This window comes from Bos indicus, chromosome X (assembly GCF_029378745.1).
Source record: "Bos indicus isolate NIAB-ARS_2022 breed Sahiwal x Tharparkar chromosome X, NIAB-ARS_B.indTharparkar_mat_pri_1.0, whole genome shotgun sequence".
Lineage (NCBI taxonomy): Eukaryota > Metazoa > Chordata > Mammalia > Artiodactyla > Bovidae > Bos > Bos indicus.
The window spans coordinates 125,234,925-125,247,744 of NC_091789.1; the positions used below are offsets into that span (position 1 = coordinate 125,234,925).

The 12,820-nt window shown below is 36.0% G+C and overlaps 1 long non-coding RNA gene and 1 pseudogene across 1 annotated transcript in view; one reads left to right on the forward strand and one right to left on the reverse strand.

Annotated features, from left to right (window-relative positions):
* Positions 1–338: 338 nt before the first annotated feature.
* LOC139181376 (cytochrome c pseudogene) lies at positions 339–651 on the reverse strand (annotated as a pseudogene).
* A 331-nt stretch (positions 652–982) lies between these two features.
* LOC139181009 (uncharacterized) overlaps positions 983–12,820 on the forward strand; it is a 146,272-nt gene continuing 134,434 nt past the window's right edge. The window contains exons 1-2 of the long non-coding RNA XR_011565166.1: positions 983–1,064; positions 1,167–1,238. This is a non-coding gene — a long non-coding RNA (uncharacterized lncRNA). The remainder of the gene's footprint in view (positions 1,065–1,166; positions 1,239–12,820) is intronic.

Sequence of the window (12,820 nt, forward strand, 5' to 3'; positions counted from 1 at the left end):
TATAGAAATCTGAGCATAAAACCAATCTCCTGTAGGGTCTGAGAAGGCATTCATCATCTTCCTGAAAAGCCTGACATTTCTGATTCAGGTTCAATCATCTCTTTAGAAAAGGAAAACAGTGATAGTCCTTGTTGAACTGGAATTACTATCAAAATTCAAAAAGTTGACCATGTTCATTAAGCCACAAGCCAATCTTATTTAAATCAAGACTGTCCAACAGAAATATTCCATCAGTCATTCACGATCTGAGTTCTAGGTATGAGATCAATTTAAATATGGTACACATAAAAAGTCATGAGACATTTCTGTTTTGTAATAAATAAGGCAGTGGACCACTATTACTCATTACTAGCTTTTTTGAGATAAGTTATCGTCTTCCCTTTCTCCCTTCTTCTTAATCCCAGTGAACATCACTTTTGTTTCGGGAATGCACTTCTTGTGATTCTTCAAGTAATCCATCAGTGTCTCCTCTCCCCAGGTGATGCCTTTGTTCTTGTTGGGATTCGTGTAAGAGAATCCAGCAGCTTGACCTGTCTTTTACCCAAACAGACCATGGAGATTTGGCCCAGTCTTGTGCTTGCCTCCCTTTTCCACAATATAGCACGGGGCACACTTCTGAACAGAAATCTTGTCCTTCTCAGCGTCACCCATTTTTAAATCGTTCCTTCTCCTCAAACGGCTGAGAGGTTCCTGCTTCAAGCCGCAAGCGGAATGTCCCACTCTCTAAGCCCAAGGACACACCCCTATGGCCATTTGAAAACCTCTCCACACATTCTTTGACCTCCTTTCCTTCAAGAGATGCGTTTCATGGCTCCTCCCAGCATTCTAGGTCAAGCCTAGTGAGTCTTTGTAACCAATACAATGCAACAGTTGTGATGCTAGATAATGAAACTGACATTATCAGCTATCACCAGCAGAGGGCGCCGTGTTGGTCCGCCACCCTGTGCTTTTGAAGCACAGATCACAGGTCACTGTGGTTCTCCGTTTCCATATTTCCTTTCATATTCTGTAGAACTTCCGGTAATAGCATAAATTACGGGTTGTCCGCCGGCAAATTGACTCAGGTATGTTTCTATGGAAATGTCTTAATTCACTGTTACCTTGGAAAGATAATTTTGCCAGATAGAGAATTCTACTGACGTTTTATTTTTTTTGTTTGGTATCAGAAAGATTCTGCTCCATTATCTCGGTTTTCTATGGATTCTGTTGAGAAGGCCACCACTGTCATTTCTAGGGAGGTAACGTATCTTTCTCAGAAGTTTTGATTTTTCTACACTTCACTAATATTCTTTATATTTCATATAAATATCTAAAAGACGTTTACTAGTGAAATATTTCAAAATTTAAATAGCTGTTTTGTTGATTCTAAATTTTCCATTTGTGTAAATAAAAGAAGAATTTATTGGAATGACAATAGCGACAAAATATAGCGAGAGCAAAAATATCTTATTAAAAATAGCAAAAGGCAATGTATTTTTCTTCTTACTAAAATGCATAAAAAATCTGCAGACTGTACATAACCAGAATTTGGAGGGCATATAAAATGGTACTGAGTTTTTGGAAATTAATTTGCTATTTTTTACCAATACTTTAAATTTACCTACCCTTTTCCACCATAATTGGCTTTCTATGACTATCTGACAGAATTTGTCGAAGATATGTATATAAATATGGCTACAAAAAGGCACAACAGCTATTTTTAGTACACTATATTGTATTCATACTATAAATGCATTGCAGATTTTATACCCAAATAGATCTTATATAATTGCAGAAGATATCTCCAGGACATATTTTTAATAAAAAGCAAGCAAGTTTATTTCACATGTGTTTACAAGTAAATAAATATTACTTATATAGATGTATATTTATATGTATGTTTGTTCAGGTACACTCTTCATTGCTAATCATGGTTACTTCTGTCAAAGGATATATGTCCGTGTTTTTGGAAATTTTACACTGAGCACACATCTTACTTTTAATCAGTAGAATAAAGTAGTTACGTGGCAGCATATTACTGATGATTCTTTTTAACTGTCTATTTTTTTAAGTAGTATGATACAGTGAGAAGTTATGCTTAAAACCAGAATTATGGCAGAGGTGGATGGAAAAGAAATAATATGAAAAAATATAGAAAATATATGTGGAGAAAAATTTAATTTTTATGTGAACCATTTATAAGAAACTGACCTCTAATTAGTCATTGAAATCATTGTACTGGGGGCGATAAATAAAAGTGTCAGAAAGAATGCTTTTTTCACTGTTCTACTGGGATTAAATGTCAGGTGTAATGTAGAATTTACTTAATATCCAGGAGCTTCTCTTGCCATGATATCAGGAAAAGTGACAGCGGTAATCAGGGTCAAAATCCTCTCAATTTTTATCTGCTCCGTGTACAGAAAAAGACAAAACTATAATCTTGTTGTATAGGGTTTTCATGCCATTTCTTATGATATGTATGAAATGTTTAGTGAGAATTGCTGTTCTTTAGAAAAATGTGTTTAGATTTAACTGTGTGGAATCCAGCAATATTGCTAAATGCAGTTATTAATTCTAATTTGTTCCATGTAGATTATTTTGAGATATTCTGGAAACATAAATATCCAACTGAATAAAGCTGTGTTCATTTCTATTCTTGTCAATTATTTGTGCATTTTTAACTCTTGCATACATTGTCACCCCTAGACCTCCATAAAATGTTGAAAAGAACTAGTAATAATAGGCATCCTTGCCTCCATTCTTCTCTCAGGTTGTGTTTCTCAATGTTGTATTACTAATTATGATATTTGCTATAGTTTTCTGAGGCTTTCTTAAAACTCATAACTGGATGGTAAATTTGCCTGATGGTTTGTCTGTGTTTGTAGTGAAAGTGACAGGGTTATCTGTCTTTTGTTGAGGAGAATTGATGTTAAAATATTAAGCCACTTAAGAATTCAGGTTTGGATTAAACTCAGTTTGTTCATGGGTAATAACAATTGAAATGTGTTTGGATTCATAAGAATTTTTTTCTTATGTTGTCATGATGCATATCAATCTTCCTTTCCTATACTGCCTTTGTCAGTTTAGTGTAAAGTTTATAAGGATGTCATTAAATATTTTGGTTAGTGTTTTTATTATTTCTATTCCATGTAATGGGTTGAACAAGACTGGTATTATTTATTTATGAATTTTATTGAAAAGTTTACACAATCAGGCATCAGACCGTAGAAATCATTTGTGGGAAGGAATTTTATTATGAATACAATTAAAATCTATAGGATTTTGAAAATTTCTTGTTGCAGTGTATTTTTCTGGAATTTTGTCATATCATATAATTTCAAATATTATATAAGGGTCTCAAGCATCTACAGTGATGATCCATTCTATATTCCTGGTGTTGATGATGTATGTCTTCCTTTGTGTGTGATCAGTCTTGCCAGGAATTATAATTTTTTAACATTTAACCCCCCCGAAAATAATTTTGGGGTTTATCAATGTTTGTATTTTTCTGAATTTCATTAGCTAATTCTAATTCTTTTAAATCCACTATCTTTTTTTGCTTGTTTAAATCAGCTCTTTGCCTCTCCATTTTTGAGGTGGCTTATCAGATCTCCAGATTTCAGGGTTTTTAATGCTAAAATGTTTCTTTAGACACATTTTGGTGGACCCCACACATTTTTAACAGCCTTTCTTAGGTGTGAGTGAAAGTGAAAGTTGCCCAGTCATGTCCAACTCTTTGGGACCTCATGGACTACACAGTCCATGGAATTCTCCAGGCCAGAATACTGAAGTGGGTGGTTGTTCCCTTCTCCAGGGGATCTTCCCAACCCAGGGATCAAAGCCAGGTCTCTCACATTACAGGCAGATTCTTGACCAGCTGAGCCACCAGATGTAATTGACTTAAAATGAGCTACACAACTTTGAAATAATGTAACTTTTGAGATATTTATATATTTGTAAAATCCTCACCACAGTTAGGGCTTCCCTGGTGGTTCAGATGGTGAAGAATCTGCCTGCAGTGCAGGAGACCTGCGTTCAATCCCTGGGTCAGGAAGACCCCCTGGAGAAGGGAATGGCTAGCCACTCCAGTATTCTTATCTGGGAAATCCCATGGACAGAGGAGCTTGGTGGGCTACAGTCCATGGGGTCACAAAGAGTCGGACATGACTGAGCAACTAACACTTTTACCACAATTAAGATGATAAACACATTTACTCCCCCCTCCCAGGTTTCCATATGCACCTTTGAATTTTTCCTCCAGTCAAGCTCTGTTCTCTTTCACTCTATGAACTTTTTCATACAATTCTTTGTGTGCATATACACTTTGATTTTTTTCTTGTATAAACATCAAGGAATGGAATTGTTGGGTTACATGATATGTGCTTCTTTAAGATACTGTAGAAAATACTAAAATGCTTTGTAATTTGATTGTATTATTTTACACACTACCAGCAGTGTATCCGGGCTTCCCTGGTGGCTCAGACGATAAAGAATCTGCCGGAAATGCAGGAGACCCGGGTTCAATCCCTGGGTCAGAAAGATCTCCTGGAGAAAGGAATGACTACCCACTCCAGTATTCTTGCCTGGAGAGCATATTAGGGACCCAGTTATTCTATATACTTGCCAGCACTTATTCTGGTTAGTATTGTTAATGGTAGCATTTCTGATAGGTGGGCAGTGCTTTGTCACTGTCACTCTAAATTGCATGGATGTAACTAAGTCCTTGTTCTTTCTGTCCCAGGAGTCCCTCGTGAGGGGGAAAAAGTGGATTGCAGACCTGATACTAATCCTTTCATTCCCTTCTCCAGGGGATCTTCCTGACCCAGGGATGGAACCTGGGTCTCCTGCCATTGCAGGTGAATTCTTTACTGTCTGAGCCAGTGCTAGGGAAGCCCTTTGAATGTACTGCTACTGCTACTGCTGCTGCTAAGTCACTTCAGTCGTGTCCGACTCTGTGCGACCCCATAGACGGCAGCCCACCAGGCTTCCCCATCCCTGGGATTCTCTAGGCAAGAATACTGGAGTGGGTTGCTATTTCCTTCTCCAGTGCATGAAAGTGAAAAGTGAAACTGAAGTCGCTCAGTCGTGTTCGACTCTTAGCGACCCCGTGGACTGCAGCCCACCAGGCTCCTCCGTCCATGGGATTTTCCAGGCAAGAGTACTGGAGTGGGGTGCCATTGCCTTCTCCATTTGAATGTACAGTTATAGTTTATTGCTTTCAGAAATTTATCTATGAAATACTATAAGATAGTTGGAGATATGGAGATAACTGGATGTTTTTATCTTCCTTCAGGGGGTATTTCCTTTTGTTTCAGGGAGGCAGCTAGGGTAGGAACAGTTCATCTCATTACAATCAGTGGTTGAGTTTTTTGAAGTTGGGTCTCAGGTTTTATGAATAATTTTCTATTTCAGGTTTATATTGACATTTAGAACATAGACCCTTAAGGATGTTAAATTCACCCCTGGGTTGTTTTCCAGATCCTCTCTGCAAGGGTGGGCCTTGAACCCAGTCTGTGTTCCCTGGCTTGGTGAGAGGACTGGAAGCCCAGATCAGCTGCTTAGGTTAGCAGCTGCAACTTTTTTATTAGCATCCTGTGTTGTTAGTCACCTCCTTTGGATTAGCAAAAGGCTTGTGGGGAAGAGGGGTACCAAATTTGTGTCTCATTGTCTGGGTTTCTCTTCTGAGATCCAATTTCTTCAAATGCTTGCTTCCTTTGGATTTGTGATACCTTTGAACAAAATGTTTAATATCTACCAGCTTTCCTGGTTTTTCTTAGTGGGATGGTTGGGCAGAAATGGCTAGTCTACCATTACTGGAAGAAGACAGCCCTGCACATGCTATTTTTTGAATTATGTTTCAGTTTTAATTATTTTTCCTCCTAGATTCAGTTTTCCCATCCTTTGTCAGAATGTTTCTTGTTTCCTATATGTGCTAGGTATCCATGTGCAGGTACATTATTGAAATGCAGCCTAAAGGAAAACAGACAAGTACATACAGAGTATATTATAAAAGATAAATTTTATAGCAATCTTTTATGCTGCAATAATAGCCAGAATACTTACCTGTGGGCTTTCCAGGTGGCACTGGTGGTAAAGAACCTGCCTCCCAATGCAGGAGATGCAAGAGATGTGGGTTCGATCACTGGGTGGTGAAGATCCCCTGGAGAAGGGCCTGGCAACCCACTCCAGTATTCTTGCCTGGAGAATCCCATGGACAGAGAAGCCTGGTAGGCTATAGTCGATAGGGTCCCAAAAAAGTAGGGCACAACTAAAGCAACTGAGTACACACTCACATATGCACTTACTAGTATTATATATACTGGTTACTCAAAGGATTGGCATGTGGATCTTAAATTATCTTGGTCTACTTAGAGTTAAGATAGTACCCGTTTCTGTATGTGTAGCCTCACAACAGGATCAATCCATTTATTCTCCCATTTTGCTCTTTTGTCAAATATATTATTTAAATGTTCTTATTTTAAAACTTAAATTGATTATATATAATTTATTTTAACCCTTTAATTTTCTTAAATATATTGTATATTCAGTAAATGCACAAAGCTTGTTGACAGATTAATTTTGCAAATTATGTATTTTACATCCAAAGTGCTACTTCATTTTTACCTTAGCGAATCACCTTTTTAAACAGAAATAATGGGAAAAAAGTATTATTTTATGTTTAGCCACATACCTTCCCTATTCAGTGCTCGTCTCTCCTTTTTGTAGCTTCTATTAGATATTTTTCCAGTTGAGCTTAAAGAACTTCCTATAGGGTATATATTATTTTTGGACAGAAACAAATTGTCTTAAACTTTTTTTATGTGTCTGCATCTCACTTCACTCTGTTTGGAAAGATAACTTTGATAGATAAAGAATTTGGGGTTGATAGTTTTTCTTTCAGCATTGGAAAGATGTTGCTCCATTATTGCCATTTCTCTTAGGATTCTTTTGAGAGTGCAGTCATCATTTTAATCATTATTGGTGCTTTATTTTTCAGAAGTTTTTTTTCTGGTATATACTTATAAACTTCACTAATATCTAGATATTTCACATAGATGTCCCATATATAGTTTAGTGATAAAATATTTAAACATTTTAATTGCCATTTTATCAATCCAAATTTTTCCATTTGTGTAAATAGATAGATTATTGGATTAACAATAGTCACAAAAAAGCTAAAAAAAAAAACTCATGTGAAGAAATATTTTACAAAAATCAAAATATTCATTATTTACTTTATGTCTATATATATAAATGTCTACACATATTGATATAGATTAAAATGTTACATACATTCTCATGTGAAGTTAATTTGATGCTAATGTTAACATGCGTGAGAAATTGTTGAGAACAAATAAAACTCTTGATAAACAATAATAAAGTGTTTCATACAACATAAAACAAAATATTTACAGTAATTATATGCTATGTAACAGCATTCAATTTGGCAGGCAGTCTATATCTGAAATTATTTATATAAATATAGTACATATTGGAATAAATCATAACAAGCTCTCTATATATGAAAGCAACAAGTATATATACATATTATTAATATATAATAATTTTGATTTTAAAAATATTTATGAAATGTTAGACTATTTCTTTAACAAATGGAATAGTAAAATAATCAAGCAATTCTGGAAATAAATGAAGACCATCAATATGAGAACAAGAACACACTACTTATTCAGAACTTTCTATAAGGCAGGAAATCAGACAATGTAATTTGTATTTGGCAGAGACATGAAGGCAGATAGGTGTGTGGGAAAGCTTTATGGTGGAGAAAAGGGAAGACTTCACATGTGCCCTAACTAGAGGTTGTTAGTCTGGGGAAAGTAGAGTCCAGATAAGTAGAAGTGGAACATCATATATGTTTGCTTAAGGAACAATACTTGGCTTCCTCTGGTTCATCCTAAGTTAGGAGTAGGGGCAGAAATTAAGGAAGCTGGCCATTACTGATTAGGTCCTCCCCGTTTGGGACCAGTTGATGCAGAATCTGTGGTTTGGCTTCACTGGCTGCTTGCTGCAGAGCTGTGGGTGAGAGGTCTATTTTTGTATATGGTCTACTCATTGTCAGTTTGTACATTCAGTGTCTCACAGTAAAAGCAAATATAAATGGCCAATTACTATTTTGAGTATACTCAGTAGTTATTGCATTTTAAACAGATAGTAAGACACTTTTTATCTTGATACAAAATTATTGAGGGAGAAAAAATGATACTGGGTAAATTTTTGAAAATTAAAATGGTGTTTTAAAGCAAATTTGAAAAATTTCCTACTCTTTTCAAACAGTAATTTTCCTTCTAGTATTATACTCAACAAAACTACTCACAAACTTACATAAAAATATGCTTTAAAATGATAAAAGATCTATTTTAGGTAAATTATAGTGTGTTCTTACCATGACTATTAGATAGATTTACAACTAGACAGTTCTTGTATACTTGAAGAAGACATCTCCAAGTCATATTCCTAATAAAAAATAAATTGCAATTTATTTCACATGTGTGTACATGTGTATAAGTATATTACATTTGCAAGTATATATTTGTTTATATACACATTTCACTGTTGGTCATGGTTACTTCTGTGAAGAGATATACATGTACTTTTTGGGAAATTTTATACTTAGTACATGCCAAATTTATAATTAGTAAAAGGAAATCAAAGAAATGCATGAATGCATATGATTAGTTTAAAATATTTTCCTTTTAAATATATAACAGGAAAGATTAAAAGTTACGCTAAAGACAAAAATAGAAAACCGTTTGAAAGAAGAGATACAATAAGAAAAACATAAAGAAGTTTTGTAGAAAGAGTTAATTGTGATCCACTTTAAAAAAACAGCAGTTCTGTCGTAAAAAAGCTGAGCTCTAGTTTGTAAATGAGATCAGTGAATAGAGGCTGTTAAGTAAACTTGACACAAAGAGTGCTCTTTTCATCTTTCTCTTGGATTAAATGTAGTATTGAAAGGTTGTTGCTGACCCAAGAAAAGGCGCCAGGATTTGTGGCCTCTGGTGGAGAAGATTTCAATCCAGGGCCAGAGATGAGGCTTGATCGCTGAGAGCTTTTGTGTAATAAACTTTTATTAAAGTATAAAGGAGATAGTGAAAGTTTCTGACATAGGCATCAGAAGGGGGCAGAAAGAGTGCCCCCCTGCTAGTCTTCAGCTGGATGTTATATAGTCACTAGCAGTCTGTTAATGAAAGAAAGAAATGTCTTAAAACTCAGAATGGCACCAGGCCCCTCATCCATAAGATGTATTTTGGGGTAATCTTGGCACCAGACGATTCATCCCGGGCCATAAAACGATTGACTTGAATCTTGTAGAAAGGCAGATTACCATACAAATAGTTTCGTTTACATAGATTAGGGGAACAATGTCTGAGTATAACATAATGGTTTGTCAAGTAGGTTCTGAGACATTAGGCTGAACCGACTTGAAGACAGAGTCTGGGGTAAATGCATAGAACATTAACATAGCTTAAGATAAACATTTCCATAAGAAAAATGCATTGGTTAACTCAAGGTTTGAGAATAGTTAAATTCAGGTGAAACCAGGTGTCATTATGGCAACACAGTATTTTAAGAGAAACCTCTTTTTAAATTTTTATAGAGAAGAAAAAAGTATCGCTAGTTTGTTTGCTCCTGCAGCTTAAGAGAGAGAAAAATGTCTGACACTTGCAACCTATTTCCTCTGTTTGGAGACCCCTGGCCTTCCTGCATGTTACCCTCTCAGTATATCATCAATCTTATTTTATATTCTGGAGCATCTATAACTATGATATCAGAAAAATGACAATAACAATTGAGGTATAAAAACTCTCAAGTTCAGTTATCTGATAATTATGTTTAAAACACCTTTAAAAATGTAACCTTGTTCTGTAGAGTTTCATGCCATTTCTTAAAATGTGTATAGAGAATTCACTAAGAATTGCTTTCTCAGAAATATGGGTTTCTGTTTGACCATCTGGTTTCCATCAATCTTGATAAATTCAGTTATTATTTGTGTATATTACCTAGATATTGCTTTTAACAAAGCAACCTACAAGTTAAAGTACATTACAGAAGATAATTTTGTGGTAATTTGTTTGGAAACATAAAGATGCAGTTTGCTAAAAAGCCAAAATAATTTCATCCTTTTCAATATTTATGCCTTATTTTTTCTCTTTTCTTGCACTAGTGCCCTGGCTAAGACCTCCCTAAAATGTTCAATAGAACTTGTGCTAAGTAGGCATCCTGTTCTCATTCCTCATCTCAGGGAGAGGTTTTCAATGTTTTGCTAGGAGGTATAATATTTGCTGCAAATTCATGAGTATTTCTTTTCAATCATAAATGAGTGGTAAATTGCATCAAATGGTGTTTCTGTATCTGTTGTGATGAGTTCAGTTCAGTTCAGTTCCATCGCTCAGTCATGTCTTACTCTTTGCGACCCCATGGACTGCAGCATGCCATGCCTCTCTGTCCATCACCTACTCCCCGAGCTTGCTCAAACTCATGTCCATCGAGTCGGTGATGCCATCCAACCATCTCATCCTCTGTCATCCTCTTGTCCTCCTGCCTTCAGTCTTTCCCAGCATCAGGGTCTTTTCCAATGAGTCAACTCTTCACATCAGGTGGCCAAAGTGTTGGAGTTTCAGTTTCAGCATCAGTCCTTCCAATGAATATTCAGGATTGATTTCCTTTAGAGTTGACTGGTTTGATCTCCTTGCATCCAAAGGGACTCTAAAGAGTCTTCTGTAACACCACAGTTCAAAAGCACCAATTCTTCACCGCTTAGCTTTCTTTATAGTCCAACTCTCACATCTATACATGACTCCTGGAAAAACCATAGCTTTTACTAGATGGACTTTGTCAGCAAAGTAATGCCTCTGCTTTTTAATATGCTGTCTAGGTTTGTCATAGCTTTTCTTACAAGGAGCAAGCATCTTTTAATTTCATGGCTGCAGTCACCATCTGCAGTGATTTTGGAGTCCCCAGAAGTAAAGTCTGTCACTGTTTCCATTGTTTCCTCATCTATTGGGACCGGATGCCATGGTCTTCATTTTTTGAATGTTGAGTTTTAAGCCAACTTTTTCACTCTTCTTTCACTTTCATCAAGAGGCTCTTTAGTTCCTCTTCGCTTTCTGTAATAAGGGTGGTGTCATCTGCATATCTGAAGTTATTGATATTTCTCCCGAAAACCTTGATTCCAGCTTGTGCTGCATCCAGCCCCACATTTTGCATGATGTACTCTGAATATAAGCTAAATAAGCAGGGTGAAAATATATAGCCTTGAAGTACTCCTTTCCCAATTTGGAACCTGTCTGTTGTTCCATGTCTGATTCTACCTGTTGCTTCTTGACTTGCATACAGATTTCTCAGGAGGCAGGTCAGGTGGTATTCCCATCTCTTGAAGAATTGTCCACAGTTTGTTGTGATCCACATAGTTGAAGGCTTTGACGTGGTCAATAAAGCAGAAGTAGATGTTTTTCTGAAACACTCTTGCTTTTTTCAATGATCTGATGGATGTTGGCAATTTGATCTCTGGTTCCTCTGCCTTTTGTAAATCCATCTTGAACATCTGGCAGTTCTCAGTTCACGTACTATTGAAGCCTGGCTTGGAGAATTTTGAGCATTACTCTGCTAGCATGTGAGATGAGTGCAACTGTGTGGTAATCTGAACATTCTTTGGCATTGCCTTTCTTTGGGATTGGAATGAAAACTGGCTTTTTCCAGTCCTGTGGCTACTGCTGTTTTCCACATTTGCTGACATATTGAGTGCAGCACTTTCACAGCATCATCTTTTAAGATATGAAATAGCTCAACTGGTATTCCTTCACCTCCAGTACCTTTGTTCATAGTGATGCTTCCTAAGGCCCACTTGACTTTGCATTCCAGGATGTCTGGCTCTAGGTGAGTGATCACACCATCGTGGTTATCTGGGTCATGAAGATCTTTTTAGTATAGATCTTCTGTGTATTCTTACCACCTCTTCTTAATATCTTTTGCTTCTGTTAGGTCCATGCTGTTTCTGTCCTTTACTGTGTCCATCTCTGCAGAAAATGTTCCTTTGGTATCTCTAATTTTCTTGAAGAGAGCTCTAGTTTTTCCCATTCTATTGTTTTCCTCTATTTCTGAGGGCCACTGAGGAAGGCTTTCTAATCTTTCCTTTTCTCATTTGTCTTTTACTTCTCTTCTTTTCTCAGCTTTTTTCACCATTAAAAAAAAATCCCTTTAGCATTATTGACCATTTTTTTGCAGTTTGATTTATCCATCATAACTTTAAATTTTTGTTTCTGGCTTTGATTTATATTCCTACTTTATTTTCCAATTTTGTGAAGTATATTATCATATCCTAAATTTTCAGGGTTTCCTCCTTTGCATTAATGGTATAAATTTTCCTTTAGGCGCATGTTTTGATGCATCCACACAGTTTTTAATAGCTTCATTGAGGTATAATAGGTGTAAAATAAACTGGACAACTTTAAAATAAATAATGTAGGTTTTGAAATATCAATCTATCTAAAACCATCACCACAATTAAGATAATATAAATAGACATCCCCTCTCACCAAACTTCTTTGTTCACCATTTAATTTCCCCTTTTTGTTCCTACTCAAACTGTTCTTCCATCCATATGTTATGAATATTCTTGCACAAGTTTCTGTGTGAACATATACTTTCTCTCTGTTTCTTTGTTAGTTGGTTGAAAAAAAAATCAAAGAAAAGAATGACTGGAACACATGAGAAATGTATATTTAGTTTTTTTCTAGAACACGTCAGATGTCTTGCCGTGTGATTGTACTAATTTACATCCTATGAGCAGTATGAGTTGCAATTGTTTTACATCTTTGAC